At 38.3% G+C, this 19,364-nt stretch overlaps 1 long non-coding RNA gene across 1 annotated transcript; it reads left to right on the top strand.

Moving 5' to 3' along the window:
- The first annotated feature begins 626 nt into the window (after window positions 1-626).
- On the top strand, window positions 627-3,137 carry LOC311597760. The gene is made up of 3 exons (XR_014779340.1): window positions 627-722; window positions 1,751-1,908; window positions 2,537-3,137. It is a non-coding gene; the product is annotated as an uncharacterized lncRNA (long non-coding RNA).
- Window positions 3,138-19,364: the final 16,227 nt, after the last annotated feature.

Below are 19,364 nucleotides of genomic sequence, written 5' to 3'. Positions count from 1 at the left end.
TCTTTTCTCAAGATAGATACACATCATCGAATGAAGCATATCTCTGAAGGCTTTTACTTTATTGACATCGTTTCAGAGCATTTTTAGTTGAGTGTAATCACTGGCTGAGGTCTGCGCTCCTGGGCCCCTTCCCTTAAATGCCCAGTATTTTCCAAAATTACCTAGCGTTGCCTTCTTTGTTCCTTATCTTTTTCCTGTACAGCATTTCAGTGAACTAAATGATTTGAAGTTGTTCTGGTAATATAAGTATGATGTCACTGGGTGTGACTTTTAGGGCAGTATCTTCTACTGGTCTGTTTAACCTCTGAGACACTTAGGTAGATGTTTAAGTATGTAATCAGCCACTGATTCCCAAATAAACATATCTGCATCCTTGGCTCTCTCTTCTCATTCAAATTAAATTAATAGCAGGTGTGGAGAGCCACAGATAGCAGCACCCCTGCTACTTCCCCGGCGCAATACGCCCCCTTTTGCGCATGCGCAGTGAGCAAGCCGCTTATGCGCATGCCTGAAGGCATGATGTAAGGTGGCGTGATCCGAATGCACCAACCAGGAGTGACGACATGGCAGTTTCTGATAGGACAGGCACACTATAAAAGTTCTGTGGGAGCTTTTCCTGGCGTCACTCCAGGATCTTGAATAAAAACTGCTGCAAGAAGAGTTCCCGGTGTTGGTGTCTTTCCTGCTGGATGGGAGCGGCATCGGCAAGCAGGCCATTGATGGTATTTTTTTAATCTATTTTATTTATTTTATTTTATTGGGTTCTTATATATCTACCTCCATTCAAACCCTTATTCTACCCTAATCCCTTCCAACCCCAGAACTCTATGTGGGAGAGAAAGATTAGAAGGGAAGGGGGCACAGACCTCTATAGGCTACTTCCTGATGATTAGGGGCATGGAGTTCCTTGAGGCAAGTCCAATTGTCATTGTCAGAATACACAGCAGAACAGCAGAACAGCAAACCAGCAATCGCAGATGCAGCAGCAGGATAAACCAGCAGCACATCTAAGAAACCAGCAGCATCAGGTGGGGCAACATCAAGGTGATCAGCCGCTAACAGAGGCCCTCTCAGGATCCTCCCATTTTTACTTACTCCTGAGTCCCCAGAATTAAAATATCTGCAGCTGGCAAAGATCACGCCCCTGCTTGTTCATGAGGCAAATCACAGTTACGTTCTGTAAAGCAGCCTCTTATCCCACACCTGGGGTTAAAACAAAAACATATTCACATAACCTAGGTAGGCTTTTTAAAAACAAAAACAAAAATTCTCACAACAGGCCATTTTATGATAGGCTGTAACATTTCTTCTTTACTATTCTGAGCTCAAATGGGAAAACCTCTGTTGATTTATTTTACCTTGCTTATCCTCTATTTTTTCCTTCACTAACCTTCTCTAAAAATTGCTTTATGTAAATTTCTTGAAATGCACTTATTTCATTTATTATGCCTGTACATTTGAATCTTTCCGGTGTGAGCATACTGTCTTCTGTTTTGCTGGTTTCGGTTCATTCTGTTCCATAATGGCTTATTTCTTTTTCACTATATTTTTTTAAGTCTAAGTGTTCAATATTTGGAATTATATATTTGTGCTATAAGATCAAATATTTCTTAGGAAATAATTAACAGTTTCTTAATCCATAATTATATTTGAAAATAATATTTGAAAATAATGTAAGTTACAAATGAAGTAACTTACAAGTTCTTTGCTTGAACATGTCCATTGCAATAACTTGTTGCTCTTGTACTAGACCCCTGGCTTCTGCTACTCTGTCAACACTGGAACCACACTGGGACTCCTCCCGGGTATCCTGCTGTTGTCCTGTGCCATGGAGATCCTGTACGTTTGGCTCTGTAGGACCAGCCTCTTCATGCACTCCAGCAGTTCCTGGATGGGGTAGATGCTGAGGTGAGTCACTTCAACTCCCTCCATCTGGGCCTGAGAAGTATCTGAGCTGCTCAAGCCTCTGGCTCTTCTGCTCTCGTGCCCTTGAGGCTAGCTCCCTAAAACACCCACACCCACGCCCACACCCACACAGCAACCAGGGCCAGATTCACCCTGCTGCCTAGGTGAGGTGCAGGGTGTTGCTGCTGGCGAGGACCTGGGACAGTTCTCCCAAGCTTACGCAGGATCCCAGAAGATGTCATTCTCAAGCTTCATTTATCATTCCACAGGAAATAAAGCCTTAAAACTGTGTTGAAAAGAGAATATGTTGGGATATAAAAAGGAAATTATGATTATTTGCTAATAGAACTTTCTGTATCTATACTGAAGGATTGTATAAATAGAAAAATAACGTGTAATCTCAAAATAACAAAGAAGAATATAATATGCTAGGTGCCTTACTATTTTTAGCAACATACATTTTAAAAATAAATATTTTTCAAGTAATAATTGCTCCAGTATACATCCTTTTACAGCTAGAAGCACACTTGTTATTGCAATAGCCGTAAGTAAGTTTCTCTTGAGAAATGAGATCCTTGTAGCTACATTAGTTAAGCATTGGCCTTTGACGTACGTGCATTTAATTTTGCAGGCTTTGAAAACTGGCTATGTTACATGGAAAATGTGTTGGACAGGACTTCGTGATTCTAAGGAAACAACAGTTGAGCAGGATACAGTTTTCAAAAGAGAGTATTGGGACTTGTCCTGTCTGGAGCTTATGATTGATAATATAGCAGTCCTAAAAGATTTACTGAAGTGGAATTTAGTGAAGGAGGTCTCCATATGTTTTCCCTTCATCAGACCAATGAAGACTTAATTTTGAGAATTATTCACATCTAAGGAAAATACAGTGGAAAGTAAAGAAAAAAACAAAAACGGAATGAAACCTGTATGATTCTCTTGGCAGGGATGAAATGGAGTGATCAGTGGTGAGGCTTCCACTTGGCCTGAGTGCGAGCACCTGTGTGTGTCCAGCCAGACTCTCAAGTAAAAATAGTTGATCTGTTTAAAGCCACTGACATGATGACACTGAAGTCACAGCATTGTTTCTTCCCTTATATCTGTAACAGTCAAAGCGTGGAGCAATATCAAATGAGTAGTTGTAGCTCACGGTTGGTAAAAAGGAAGTAAATCTCCATTATTGTGAAAAATTCTTAGATAAGGAGCACCTTCCTTCTTGGCGTCTAATTAAATGAGGTATTTCTTACATCCCATGTTCCTATTGGCTAATCACTCACCTTATTCCAAATATAATGAGACATCCAATAATCAAGTGGCTAATGGGTATATTTCATTAAACTTTTATTTGTAGAATTGACAGACACCAAAACACTTGCTTGATGTTTATTTTTTTATTAACATTCTTTTAAGTCTTTTAAGTCTGACACATTCTGGTTTTCTTGTATGCACTTGCATTAAGTGAGGGAAAGAGCATACTTTCTACCCTGAGTGGTATAATTAAAGCAGAGACTATCTCCTAGAGATGCAAAGAAGTACTCATCATAAAACTGGAAAATATCCAGGGCTGAAAACACATGTAGTTGGAAGGCCAAGGCAGTCTGCTGGCCCGTAGTTCCAAGTCAGCCTTCACTAAAGTGTTCAGGAACTATATAAAAAGGAAAGAAAAGATAAAAGAAAGAAAGAAAGAAAGAGAGAGAGAGAGAGAGAGAGAGAGAGAAAGGCAGAGGGGGGAGGGAGAGAGAGAGGGAGGGAAGAAAAGAAAAAGAAGGAAAGACGTTATAAGAAAAGATTCCTTAGCAGGTATAAATGGCTCGGGAATGAAATAGTATTAGTGATTGAGCATCAGATCATCTTCAGTGTGACTGGATACTAAATAAGACTGACCTTTAGCAAAACTCTTGGGTAGATCTCTATTCCCATGCTAGGAAGACTGAGACTATAAGAAAAGTCCTAGTGATTGTTTTATTGCTAAAGGAAAAGAAAACAGATAGTTGACAGATCAACATTGTTTTAAAGTTTGTGTAATATTCTGCTTATTGATTCAAAATTTCCCTCTGTTTGAGCAATTAGCATCACCAAGAGGTTCCTGCCTTATTGTAGCAGTCTCTGTGGTGGTCTGGCTCTATTATAGTTGAATCCTATACATTCAGAATAGGACAAACAAGACCAAAGAAGAAATATAAACAAAATCTCATGCTTTAAAAAAAAATCTCACCTTACTGAACATTTAGTAGCAGCGCACATGTCAATGGGCTCATCAAGTGTGTCTAGTACTGTTTTGATGTTAGCTTGGAAAGAAGCTATCAGAATTTTTAGATTTTAGGCAGTTTTCCACATAGTCATGGTAGTAAGAATGCAGAGAAGAAAACCCTCCAATAGTGCGCACACCTTTAATCCCAGCACTCGGAAGGCAGAGGCATGCAGATCTCCGTGAGTTCGAGGCCAGCCTGATCTACAAAGTGAGTCAGGACAGCCAGGACTACATGGAAATGTGCCGTCTCAGAAAACAAAACAACAAAAAACAAAAAAAACAAAAATGAAAATAGAGCTTTCCCTGAGGCTATGCAGCTAGTTAATACTAGTAGTAGACAATTGCAGGTGCATCTAAATTGTGTTAGCTCTCTGCTTTTCATGGAGGTCAGGAAGCAAACATATTGGAATGTTTCATGTCTCCTCAGGATAAGCCCATTATGCAGATTTTTACTCTCAGGCCCTTCATTGAATATAACATGGTTAGCTGAATAAACATTGAACAATTCCTGGCATGACAGGAGAGTTGCTAACCGGCTACTATGTATCAGCACCCAGACAAGCGCTAGCACACCAGTACATTCCACCCTACAGCACCCTAAGGGGACACATTAGCAGAATCACTTTACTGAAGTTAGAACAGCTATCTAACTTTCTAGGACGACATCGTACTGAGTGTTGGAGCTGTAACTTGAAGCCAAGTCTGAATATATAATTTGAATCTGCGAAAAGCACAGATGTCATGTACATTCACGAACGTCATAGAGATCTTTTTTTGTGTCTTGCTGGAGATCCAGCCATCCCACACCCACACTCTGATTATTATTATGATCTTGGGATGACTGCTTTTATTTTAAATAAATGGCTCCTTTTAGATTTAAAACCTATTAGCATCAGAGAGGCAGATGGTTCTTCTGGCAGTGCTGTCCACCCAAAAAGGAAGAGGAACATAACATACCTTGTATTAGCCACACCATGATTCACCACCTCAGCCTTCCGCTTGACACGTTCCTTCCTCATCAGATATTAGTGCATTCTGTTTACCTTACTGTATGCAGCATCAGAGAGGAAAATGACATGGTTTGAAAAGAGTTAGGGAATTAGAAAGGGATTCATCAGCTCTTAGCCTTGCCTGACTCATTACATAAGACTTCTTTTCCATGACTCACTTAAAGGACCAGTCTGAAACACTTTATACCCTACGTGCTCTCTCCTGTATAAATACTAGACCCACTTTCACTGGACTAAAGAAAAAGGGAAGTTGAAGAATGCTTCAAGTTGTCACATCAATCTTGGGCCAGTTACTACAACCTCATGGTCACTTCTAAATCATGAAAACTTAGAGTCAGTGCTGCCCTTTGCACAATTTCTGTGCCCATTGTTTAGTAATGGGAGATTATCAGACAACGTACTTAGTGTGTGCCACTTCCTGGGCTGACGTTACCATCTTCTGAACTCAACAATATTCACCTGACATCTAACAGTGCTGGACTGCTTACAATAGGATGCTGTTATTGGTTGTGACCCAAATTTCTGTCCCCAAGTTTTGTTACTGCCTGGCCTAGGGAGGGCAGCAACTCTACTCTAGAAGAAGAGTTACTTTTGGGGTGAAAGTGAAATCTCTCTCACACACCATACACAAAGAAAGTTATGGGGTCTGGAGAAGATGGCTGAGTCAAGTAGCTTATACTGTGCAAGCATAAGGACATGAGTTCAATCCCAAGAGCCACTAAGAGTGGGGCATGGCGGTGAGCCCCGAAGCACCCAGTGCAGGGAGTCAGATTCAGGTACATCTTAGGTGCTCTAGAGCCAGTCAGTTTTGCCAAATCAGTGAGCTTCAGATTCAGTGAGAGACCTGCTCTTAAAAATTAAGGCGGAACACTACTGAGGCAAACTCTCTTATATCCACACTCTCATATATACATATGTACACACACACACCAAACTCACACAAATGTGGCTACAGATGTGAACACTTATAAACATCACACACACACACACACACACACACACAAAAAAAAAAAAAAAAAAAAAAAGACAAAGTACAAGTCAGTGATGGTAGCATGACCCTCCTGCTTGCCTCATGTGAGTCTGAGATCTCAGGATCTGATTGGGAAGGAAGGATGTGTCAGGAAAGGTCTGCAGCATGGAAATGCTTCTTGTACCTTGCAAAGGATGAGTAGGGTTTTGCTACTCTGGTTACAGCACTAAAGCTTTTTTCTTCAGATGCCTCTACTGATTTTAAAACCTAAAATGTTGGAGTCTGAGAATGTGTTTCTAAAGGTCTCTTATTTGTATTTTTCTGTCTGTGAGTTAGACATGTTTACTCTTGTATGAACTCCCTGTCTTTGCCTTTCAATACTCTTCCAGAAGCCTAATGGAAATGGCACATCTTCATTAGTACTGTAACACAATGTGCCAGAATAAAACCTTTTTTTTTTTAACAAGAAAATCAAGTGTTTTTTTTTAAGGTGATTGGAATTGAGCAACACAGATATTTCTCCAAATACACACATAAAAGATCCTCTAAACCAGGTACTTTTATGCCAAGGTTGCATTTTAAAGTCTGTATCCTTATAGGAAGAATATATGTAAATGAATTCCTTAAGATATTTTATAGTGATGAGTGCTACTATATTTTTATTATGGAAGTGGATACACTGATCTTCTTGGAATATGTTTACAGAGAATTATGTCCATGTACAACTCCACTGTCACAGGTACAAGTAACCCTGGAAAAATCTGAAGGATGTTTGTAGATCATATTATTAGTGCCCCACGGGTTCTCTTTCAGAACTGATAACATCATAGTTATGTAAGATGTCCAAATCTTAGTTTTGTTTCATCCTGATAAAATCAACTTAATGAAAAGAGATTTATTTGACTCATAGTTCCAGGTTTCACTGCAGAAAAAAAAATCAGGGCAACAGATATTTAAACTGTTTAGTCATATGACATCCACACACACAAAAAACAAACAAACAAACAAAAACCCACAAAGCAAAGCACAGTACATTGATGCATGCATGCCAGCACTCAGCTTGCTTTCTCTGAGCTTATACAGTACAGAATCCCTTGCTGAAGGATTGGTGCCACCCACAGGTGGAGAGGCTTCCCACATCAATTAGTGTAATCAAGACAATAAGAAACAAACATGCTTTAGGTATCTATCTAGACAATTTCTCACTGAAATTCCCTAACCACCACAATTACCAAAGAAGAAAATGGTTTAAGAATACTCAGGGCCTCTGTAACACTTCTTACATTTTCTTGAAAGTACTGTTTTTGCCAAATAAGATAAACAGAAAAATATTCTTTGTCAAACGGTGCACTCTAAATTTAGGTGTAGGAAAGAGAGATACTATGGATTAAGTCTGAAGCATCAGATCCATATGTAAACCCACATTTTAAGGGTCTCCATACCCTGTCTTATTGCCAATCTCCACTTTTCATATAAGATCTTATGTTGAAGTTCTTCTCCATCAGGGCTTGATTTTAGTGGTATATTCTATGTGGCCACTTTGGCCCATGCATCTTTAGTTGCTCAGATAAGTTGATCATTCAAACAGTAAGAATCTTTCCTTATCTGAATGCTTATTGAATTTGGATTACGTAGCAGGTATTTTAGCTATTTATCTTATCACCATGACCAGATAAATAACATAATTAAAGAAGAAGAAACTTATTTTGGCTCATGGTTCAGGCCATATTATCCTTCATATGGCAGAGAAAGCATGGTGCCTGAAGACGGATGTCTCTTACTGCAGGATCTTATAGTGAGGCTTTCTACATGACACCAGCCAAGAGGGAGAACATGACTACACTGGACCATGTGTTAAGTTAGATGCCTCAGATGCACATTTCATTGATTCACTTTGGCAAGGCCCCCTGCCATCTCAGAGTTTCCATAACCTTCTAAACTGCCCCCAGCTCAGGACCTAGTCATATTTGAATAAGAGCAATAGGCCATATTTTTATGCAGTTACATTCTTTCAGATGTATTTTACCTAATTTGCCCATGAAAACCATCATGAATAAGTCTGAATTTATCCAAACTCTAGTCATGTCAGTGACTGATTATTAATATATATGCAGGGTATGCTGGAGGCTTATGAAAACTACTAACAAATTAATATGGGGTAAAAGATTGGGATGTTGGAAAACAGGTCATTTACAGAACATTTACAGAAGTATAATTCCTCTAAGAACTTAATCATAATAAGGCGACAGTTGCTTAAATGCTGTCTTAATGACAAAAGGTGCTGGAACAAACATGTATATATAGTAAAAAAAAAAAGTATTTCAGAAGCAAACATTATACATTTCTCCAAAATTAATTCAACAGTGACTATAAATCTAAATGCAGGATTCTAAACTATAAACATCCTAGAATCCAGCACAGGATAAAATCTTGATGACATGGAACATGGCAAGGCATATATATATATATATATATATATATATATATATATATATATATATACATATACATACAACAGATACAAAAATCTTTGAAACAAAATCATAACACTAGAAAAATGTATGCGTTGACACAGGCAATGCCAAGAGAGGATGAGACAAATTATAGATTAGAAAAGAAAATACTTGCAAATTACTTCTTTCATACAGTACTTAACCTAAATACACTAAGAACTGATAAAACTAAGAAGAACAGAATTTAAAATGTAGATAAGGAACCTAACCAGATTATCTCTTTAGAAAAAACACATTCCTCTCAAAAACTCACATTAGACAACACAACGCTCATCTTCAGTGGTAAGACTGGCCCAGTATTCTGGAACATCTGGCCTCAGATTTCCCAGGGCTGGACTGAGAGGCAGTCACTGCTACACCTGGTCATTTTTTTAAGTAAGTACTCTTTATGGATTGTGCTTTGGAAAGTGCTTTCACTACACTTAAGTAGTGCATGAGAACACTGATTCAACAATATCTTATTAAAATGTGATTATTGTAGTAACTGTATTTGCTTTCACCATATTCTTCTCAACTAGAAAGAGAAACATGCATTCATATTATTCTCCAGTTCTCCATGACTTAACTATACCGACTGGGACGTACAAGAAGTGCCACGAGAGACGAAGAAACAATTATTTTCTCGTTTTAGTATTCTAAGCAAGTTTCATAATTTTTTAATCACTAAAGACAGAGTGGTTTGTTTCCTTGATGAAAGTGATTCTAAAATTCAAGCTCAGGGTAAAGATATTTATGAAGGTAACACAACCTGTTATGGGGGATGATGACCCCAAATCCCTGTCCAATCAAGCCTATTTGTTAGGGAATAAAAATGACTCATTTGATTGTCTACATAACAATGCAGTATTAAAATGCAACTGGAAATAACTACCTGTGAATGTTCTTTGAGGTAATTGTGAATCAGAAATATTCCGTGGGGGAAAAATTAGCTGGATAAGAATTACTGAAAAGGCAAGTAAGTAATTCTTATATTTTTGGTTGTTAGCCTAGCCTTTAATGGCTGAGCCATCTCTCCAGCCCAAGTAAGTAATTCCTACCCTGAGCTACCACTCTGTTTCCCCATATATCTGAGGGTTTGTTTATCACAGTGCCATAACTGTTTGGGTTGCTGTAAACACAAAGACTACAGGAATCTGGAAAATCTGCTGTCAAATTTGAAAGACATTTTCTTGGATTTTTATTTAACTTATTTGGTTCATGTTGATCCATATGTGTAGTGGCTGTATCTTAAGTCAGAAAGTAAATTTGCCTTCATTTCTGAAAGATGTCTCTGTGACAATATGAAATCTACCAGCAAAAAATGATTTGATCAGTTAACACATTCATATATGAATGCAAACACATATTCTGTTGGTCTCAAATTTTTACTAAACTCAGAACCTAATGCACAATATTCATGTATTAAATTTAGATTCATTATAAATATTAAGCAAAAAGAAAATACTGATTCAAACAAAATGTTCTGATGTCTTTAGTATCTGATATCACAAACTACAAAGTTTCAGTAAAAAACAAAATCTGAAAATAATGGGATTCAAGTGTAGGTAGGAATTCCTATATACCTAAAAACAGTTCTCAACAATAATCTGAAAATACATGAAGATTTAGTGTATATAAGTGATGACATATGGAATTAGTGGAGAAACTTAATATTAGAAACATTAGTTGTTTTAGAATTTGAAGATAAAATCATAAATAATTATGTAGCCCAGAATATTCCCAACCTCACAATCATCCTGCTAGGACCTCCAGAAGCTGGAATTACAAGTGTACACCACTAGGTCTTGCTCAGACTAGGAATTTATATCATAGACAAGTAAAAAATTGCAAATATGTCAGAGAAAAAGGGAGCTTGAATGCATAAAAGGAAACTATAGAATTTCTGTAATTAAACATAGATAGTATATGTATATAATAAGGTAGCTAAAGTCCTCTTATCTGTGCTTACATGTGAATATCAGATATTAAGTAAATGATAGCCAAGGTAAAAAATATAGGTCCAGAAAGGATAGACATAGTGGGAAGGACTAGGAGGGAAGATACAAGGATCCCCATGGGAGGGGAAAATAGAATATGTAGGTTTTATGGGTGGATGGGAGCAGGGTAGGCAAGGGAGAATGAGAAGATGAGGTGAGAATGTAGAAAGAAGATGGGCTGGAGGGAGGGAGGGAGGGAAGGAGGGAGGGAGGGAGGGAGGGAGGGAGAGAATCACAGAGCATTTATAATATGGTATGGAAAGCTAGTACAGTGGAAATGTAGGAAGCAACCCAAATGAAATCTCCAAGTAATGCAGGAGACAGAACCCCAACAGGCCATCTCTTGTCACCAAACAAAGTTTCTAGCAATGGGATTGACTCTCATCCAATTGCATTGTTGACTGAAAGGGGACCATGGGAATCCTCAAGCAACCCAGGCTGTTGCCAAGACAATAGGTTGTTCTCCACAAACTAACAGTAAGGCTCCACTGCTGAGGATAGCATTCATAAAACTCTTTGAACATGGAGAGGTTGAGTTAGTTCCTACAGAGAACCTTCAATGTTCTAGAGTTTATGACACACAAAATCACTAAACGGTCCACCAAAATAACAACCTCAACACCAACCCAAACACAAAACCCTTGATCAACATTGTTCTATGTCCAGAATAGGATAGGGCAACAATAGCACAAACCTTATGGGAGTAACCGACTGATGTGATTTGACTGAAGGCCCACTCTATGAGATGAAACCTGTAAACCTGATGCATCTTGGGTGACCAAGAACAAGAGATTAGATACCTATAAACTTAAGGTAAAACCAAATAGTACTATATTTACTTGGGGATGCTAAGACTACCCTTCATTTGGAAAAAATTAAAGCTTAGTTACAATGAGTTATCTTAAATTAGGTCTCTATTAGCTTTGTTCATGTCTGTTTTTTCTTCTCTCCTTTTATTCCTCTCTCTCTCTCTCCTTTGACCCTTTCGCTCACTCCCTCCTCAGTCCTCTTTTTTTGGATCCCAAGTAAGTTGCTGGGTCCCAAGTAAGCTGCTGGGTGTTGAGTATTGCACTTTTCATGCCCTACTTAAAAGACAGGTATCAGTTACACTCTACCCATCTTCCAGGACCCATGGTCCTCCTTTCCACCTTCTTAGATGCCCCCAGAGCCATGTAGAGGATGACATAGATAATATTTGTGTCCAAGTACACAGGAGTCACTGTTCTTAGCACTTCGACTGGTTTCTGGTCTGAAATTTAACAGTCACCCATTTCCACAATGGGATTCTTAGACTAACATTGAAAAATTCATAAATCTAAATGTGTAAGAAGGCAATTTAATGACACATGAACAAATGTCTATTTACTACAGATTAGACACAAACGGCACACCAAAGATGTGACTTCCCCCATAAGTTTATATAGTGAGCTAGAGAATTTATTAGTGCTAATTCCCAGACTATATAGGTTAGTAGTTACCTACAGGGATATGCAGCTGACTCAGCAACATGCCAACCTCAGCATTGGGCAATGACTTATGAAACCTTCCTATACAATATTTTTGCAGTTCAGCTCACATGAAAAGAGAGATTCCTCTCAGTATAAATTCTTACTATTTAGGTACTTTGAGAAGGAACTTTGTAAACCTTAGTATTCCCCACGTTTTCTGACCCTTATACACTACAGTAGCTTCTCTTTTTGTTCCAGGAAAGGATTAATTTAAAGGAAACGAATATACAATACTTTATCTCTTATTTTACTTTGTACCTTACTCTTGCCCTATTTCTACATATGGTTTCTTAGCCTTAGGAAGGACAATATAGATTTTTAACTATTACTTTCTGCTTATGTCTAGACATTTATGGCCTTATGCCACAACAACTGCCAATTATCCTCAGTTTCTTACATATTTGTATCTGTTGCAAAAAAAAAAAACATATTTCTCAAAGGCACTGAAAGAATAGGGAAGCAACAGTGAATTCTGGATGTAAATACAAATATTTACAAGTATAGTTTGAAAACTCATCATATTTATTTAATAAAACAGCATCTGCTAACCTCATCAAAACTATGCACTTATCCACTTCCTGACCTAAAGATTTTTGCATTGGTTTGGAGTACCAGATCCAAGTTCCCTGCCATATAGCTGGCCATGAATCCAATCAGAAAGGGCTTGGTTGAACCCAGAGCACTCATGTCACTATTGTTCCAATATGGCACTTTTTGCATGATACACTGATATTGTAGCAACTTATGTACCCAGATGAGTGAGAAATTTTTTCTTAGCATCCCACATGGTACAACTTAGCATTAAGAAAGGCAGCAAGTAGAAAAAGAGCTTCCAGCACAGTCCCAGCTTGATTCGCCATGCGGTGCACCAAAGTATGGTTTGTTAAAAATGGTTTTACTGTCTAGTCTTATGTATATTCAACCACAATCACAATAATCTTATAATTTCTGAGATCTGAGGGACCCACTTGGCCAATTTATAGGGAGACAAGTACATTCCAGATTTGGAAACCTATATCCAATGGCATTATTACTCCTGGACTTACCTATTTTACCTAGGCTGGGTACCTTTGTTCATTTTCATTAGCAGTTGATTTTCTTTTATTTTAGCTACTATCCCAAATCTGTAAGATGCCTAAGAGTTATTACTTTGTACAGTAGTCTTTTTACAGAGAATGGCTAGGAACTCAAAGGCCCATTTCTATCCATTCTAAGTAAGTGTCAGATGATATTCAGTGACTAAGCAAATACTTAAATGAATTGTTTGTTGCATTTATTATGCCAGGGAATGATCTCATCACTTGATAAGCTGTTTCATCAAAATAACAACTTTAGGTATGTTAGCATGAAAGGGAAATCCCATTTTGCTCTCCATAGCAGCCATCAAAGCTAAGATGCTATCCTATGGCAGCATCAGCACCCCAGGATGAGGGGGCTGGATGGCTCATAGAAAATTACTTTAAGTCATTTTCTCTTGATAGCTTTGGCATTTTATGACACATCAAAACATCTTTAAGGTCTAAAAGATGATATCTCACCATAAGGCCAAACAAATCCAAGAAAGACCTATACAAGTTCAAAGTCCTCACTGAACTACTTTTCAATCATTTTAGAAATCTATCTATGAATATAATTTTATTGAGTCCAGTGAAAGGGAACCAATCGCTACTTCCTTTGTGTCTGTTTATTTCAACATTTAATCTACTGTATACCAGTCTCTGATATTCATGGTCTTGTAGGTGGTGCTAACCAATTCTCTGTAACGGCTTATGTGAGTCATCCTGTCAGGGTCCGATGATTACTCCAAAGTCTGCAGCCTTTGTGCAGAAGAACGGAGAGTAGATCTATGGCTTAGTTTCTTTGTTTCCAAGGCAGAAATATTCTGTCCTCCTCCATGGCCCATAGCTTCATAAGCCAGGCTATAAGAATCATTATCTTCCGTATTTGAATGACTCTCAATATAAAATGTCAGATTCTGAGTAGTGCCCAGACATCACAGTTTTCTGAGTTGGATCACGGTTAAGACATCGCCTCAAACAGTCAACCATGCATTCAAGATTTGTCTGTCGTAAGAGTAGGATCATAATGGTGTCTTCTATCACTTTCACATCTCTTTCTCCTGTTTTGCTTTGCAATTTTCCCCTTGGTTTCCTAGTCTTTAGAACCCATTACGGGGGTTTCTAGTACAGGTCTAATTTTCATTTGCTTTGCCTTGTATCATGCCAGCTGTAAGAACCTATCAGCCAACAAACAGATTTTTCCTTCTAAACAAGAGTCTTTCCCCATTGAAATCATTCAATTACACGAGCAAATTCCTTTTGGGCAGACAGATCACCCTCAGTGGTCCATACCAAAGAATATTCAATTCTACCTGTTTACATATCCGTCCGATATGTGCCATACTCACAAACTGCAATATAATCCCTAGTCTAACAGCCATTTAATAGAAATTCCATTAGTCAAAGAGATATACCACCTCATATCATACACAGGAAGATCGCCTCTGTGAGACTACCTCCAGTGATACTCTGATTTCAGATAGCTTAGCTTTAGTTAGATGACATCATCTACCTTAGAACATATGAAACTGTTACCTCAACAAGGAGGTATATCACCTTTTGTCTCATAGGAAAAGTAGCCATATTATGATTAGACTGGTAGACACTCAGTGGGGCTTTCTTTTCTCTGATCTGGGAAGCCTGAATCCCCACATCCTCTACTAAAGGAGTATAATGCATTCCTTAGGGAACAAACAAGTTCAACTTCCTTTCTCCCCTTAGAACTTGTTCAGCAAGCACCTGGGGATTCCTGGAAAATACACCATCCTATGCTAATGAGACCTTATCTTTCAGCAAATGACCTTTAAATATACCCAACATTTTATGCCTACCCATAATGTAATTAAGTGCTATGTCATTCTTCCTACAATAGGACTGTACCACTGCTTGTAATTGAAGTTTCCCTGGCATCTTTTCCCTAGTGAATAAAGCACATACATTCTCAAAACCCCTCCTACTGCCCAAGGTTTATAATGTCCCTGATTCATGAAATAAAGGCAGGCTTTGCTCATCCCCTCACTTGATTCCTCTATAATGACTGCCTGAGACTCATCATTTATCCTGACGAAAGACAGACTCCCCTCTTCCCTGCAGAACTTTCTGCCAGCCACTTGGTGTTTGGCTGCTGGCCTGGTAGCCATTGCTGTCTTGTTCACTGCTGAAGAGGAGGTGAGTAATTGACTGTCAATGAAGCAGCCAGGCCTGCACCTATAAGGCACATCCTCTGCCATTTGCACAGCAGCTTAATCGAAGGGCTCTAACGCTGTGGTATCGTGCCTGACTTTGGAACACCCAAATTTCCAGTGCCTTCTGGTACCATCAGTCTCATTAAAAAGGGCTCACTGTAACATTCTGTGGAAAACTCTTTTCCACACCCCAGTGATATCCAGGAGTCTTGTGCATAGGCCTTACTCTGAGTGCTCCAGCTGCTCCTGAAAATGCTGAACCTGAGATGCTGAGGTTCCATCTGCCCCTGCCAGGAAGATGACAGCTCCTGGACTGGCCTATAAGAGGAGTGTACATTTCCAGCACGGTGCCCAAGAGCAGCAGCAGGGAACACAGAATGACACCTTATGGAAAAGCTTACTCCTTAACAGGTGAAAACTCATAAAAGCTGAATCCACAGACACTTCAACCTATGGAATGGTATTTTATTTCCATCAACTGCTACTGCTTATACAAACTTGATTATCAATCTTGTAAGCTTCAGAAGCTTCCTGAACCTGGTAAGTTGTATGAGTTTCTTGAGTCTCCTCATAACTCATAAGTTATGAGTTCCACAACTTTTTTTCTTCTCTCAACAGGGACTTTATCCTATTAAAAGAAATGTGTATATATAACAGTAATTGGCTTTTCTGAAAATTTTCTGGCTTAGAAGTCAGTTGTACATGTTTCATAGAATGAGTTAGAGATGATGAAAATTTCAGTTAAAAAATATTTTCCACAATTAATACTATTTGTTCTTTGTTTGATAGATGTATCCAGTGTCATTATCTATTTCTAGAATTTAAGTTGGAGTACGTAGTGAGATTAAATTTTAGTACTGGACTGCACAAAGGGAAGAAAACTAGCTAAGTATCAGCAATAATTTCTCTCTGCTCCCTGTAGATGCATCGCTACCAGCTGTTTGAACTACCTACCACTCGGACTCCCTGCTATGACGTTCTGTACCCGCAAACTATGTCCAAAAATAAACCCTTGCTTCCTTGAGCTGTTTTGCCAATAGCAACAAAAAAAGTAACTAAAACATGACTTCAGCAGACATCAACCTCTATCACACATAGCTGAAATGAAAAATGAAGCCTTTCCTACCAAAGTTGAGTATACCAAGAGACAAACAAACAAACAAAACTCACCAACTTGAAGTAATCTTTCGAGAGGCAGTCGAAGCATTTACTGAATAGCAAATGGGAAGTGATTTTAAGGAGTGATGGTTAAACAAACAGATGAGGGAAACGAATAGTAATATCATGAACAGCTAGATGAACCAGCAGAGATAGATAATGGTCTTATAAATGAAAGTATCAAGAACACAAATTTTTACAATGTACACTATGGGCAGAAGCACAGATGGTTGAGAAGGAAGAAAGTAGTAAAACTTTCTAACTATTTTCGGAGTTTGTGCTGACTGGATAACCTGTACTTCACAGGACACTGGACTCTTCTAGCTTTTAATCCATACATCAGGCGTACATCAAAATTGCAAGTCTTATAGCCAAAATTTGAAACCTACACCCTTCACTTCAAAGATTTGAATCTCCTACAGGCTGAAGTAGATGAACCTTTTGAGAAATGCATACAGACTTCCCTTTGGTACTTCTGTCAGGTCTCAGGGGTACTGAGGCTTCTGAGAATGAAAAAGTTATTAATATGCATATTTATAAATAAAACAGTCACGAACACATGCCTTTTTGAGAGATTTATTTTTAATATCTTAAGACTGTTTTTACTTGACAGTTTTTTTCATGGTGTTCAAGATTTGAGCTTGAATACTTGCTATTTCTGATATTGCATGTAATTGTCATTTTAAACATTCATTTTAAACATAAAAACATAAAAAGCACTAAAAGAAAGCAATTTCATATTTCTTTAACCATATTATCACATTCTATACTCTTAGTGAAATTACTAGTGTTTCATTTCTATAAGTTTATCTGCCAAATTTTTCTCTTCCTAGTTAAATTGAAGTTTCAGATGATGACTTGCTTACCATGTGTCTTCAGTAGGCATGTAGGTATAAGTGAATGGATGGATAATATATTAAATATCATGATCTGTATTGTACATTTCATAAATATGCATGCTACACATACATAATATACCATAATACTCTTGTCATGCAGCTTTGCATGGATTTTCAAAAGGCACACTATGACTAAAATAGAGAAGTCCATTGTTTTGGGGATATTCAGTGCATAGTGGAGAAAGAGGAAGTGGTTAGGCAGTAAGAGACAATATTCCCAGAAATTAGGGACATTATACCTAACTTTTGAACCTTTCAAAGAGCAAATTGTTGGAGTATCAAAGGATCAGGGCAAAGAGTATTGTATTATTTGAATTATTAAGGAATAGGCATCACTTTAGTATGCTTGATAACATAGTGATGGGTCCTTTGAGCTATCACACAGCTTTCTAACTACATCACTTTTCAGGTAAATGTCATAGTTAGGTGTCTGTCATTAAGAAAAAAAACACCACAACCAAAGACACCTTGGAGAGGAAAGGGTTTATTTCAGTGTATACTTCCAACAAATAGCTCATCACCGTGAGAAGTCAGGATAGGAACTCAAGCCCAGAAGTGGAAGGCAGAAACTGATGCAGAGACTGCTTAATGGCTGGCTCCTAGTGAGTTTCTCAGCCTGCTTTCTTATAGCACTAGTGGTGACACAGCCCATAGTAAAGGGGGCTCACCCTCCTGAATCATTCTGTTGTCAAGAAAATCCCTGCAGACTTGCCCACGGTCTCATCTGGTGGCAACATATTCTCAGTTGAAATCGCCTTTTCCCAAAGCTTGTGTCAATTTGACAAAACACTATCCAGCACAGCAGAATATTTACATATGAGATTACATATAAGATTGATGTACCAAGTACTCTGGGGCTTATCACAGTCTCTCCACTATTTAATGTTTACATAGAATGACCATTTTACTAAAATTAAAAGAAAAAAGACCCCATGGAATTTTTTTGAGGTAACAGAGTGGAATGTTTGTCATGTTGAAAGTTTAGAGGACAACTACATGTAATCCTTACGTTTATTTATCTTTTAGCCTGTGAAAGTATAGACTTATGTTCTTCGACTCAATTATAACATATCACACTGATCTTTAATACGTTTACACTTGTTTTAAATATATGTACATCGCTAGTATTCATGGTCCTTTTTTTCAAATGAAATAATATTTTATTAGTTATTCATTTTACATCCTGGCTATATCACCCTCCATCCTCTCCCCTGTCCCACCCTCCCTCTCTGTTTTCCCCATACCCCTCCTACTCCTCAGAAAAGGAGAACCCCACCCACCCATCCCAGCATATCAAGTAGCATGAGGACTTTGGGCCTTCCCTTCCCCTGTAACTCAGCAAGGCAGCCCCACCAGGGCAAAGTGACAAAAAGCAAGCAACAGAGTCCATGTCAAAGCCTCACTCGAGTACCCACATGATGACCAAGCTGCCCATTAGCTACCTCTGTGCAGTGGCCACAGGTCCAGACCATGCATGGTCCCTGCCTGGAGGCCCAATCTCCACAGGTCTCCATGGGCCATGGTTAGTTGGTTCCAATTTTTTGGAACACAGGCTTTTGAAGTAAGATCTAATGAATCTTTGAGTCTTCTGAATTTCTGTTGTTATGAGCCTCTTTCACTTCTGATTTAGTTAATTTTGATACTCTCCCTCTGCCTTTTAGTTACTTTGACTAAGGGATTGTCTGTCTTGTTGATTTTTTTCAAAGAACCAGCTATTTGTTTCACTGATTCTTTGTATTGTCTTTGTTTCAAATTTATTGATTTCAGCTCTGAGTTTGATTATTTCTTATCATCTGCTCTTTAATTTGCTTGTTTCTTTTTATTCTAGAGCTTTGAAGGTCTGCTGTTAGTTTTATTTTCTAGTTCCTGGATTTCTTCTTTCTGTGCTTTTATCATTGTTTCCATTTTCATCTTCAAACCTTGAACCATT

The sequence above is a fragment of the Acomys minous genome (genome assembly GCF_964271855.1).
Source record: "Acomys minous genome assembly, chromosome: 5".
Lineage (NCBI taxonomy): Eukaryota > Metazoa > Chordata > Mammalia > Rodentia > Muridae > Acomys > Acomys minous.
Note: the sequence above shows the minus strand (reverse complement) of the source record. Positions and strands in the feature narration are given on the sequence as shown.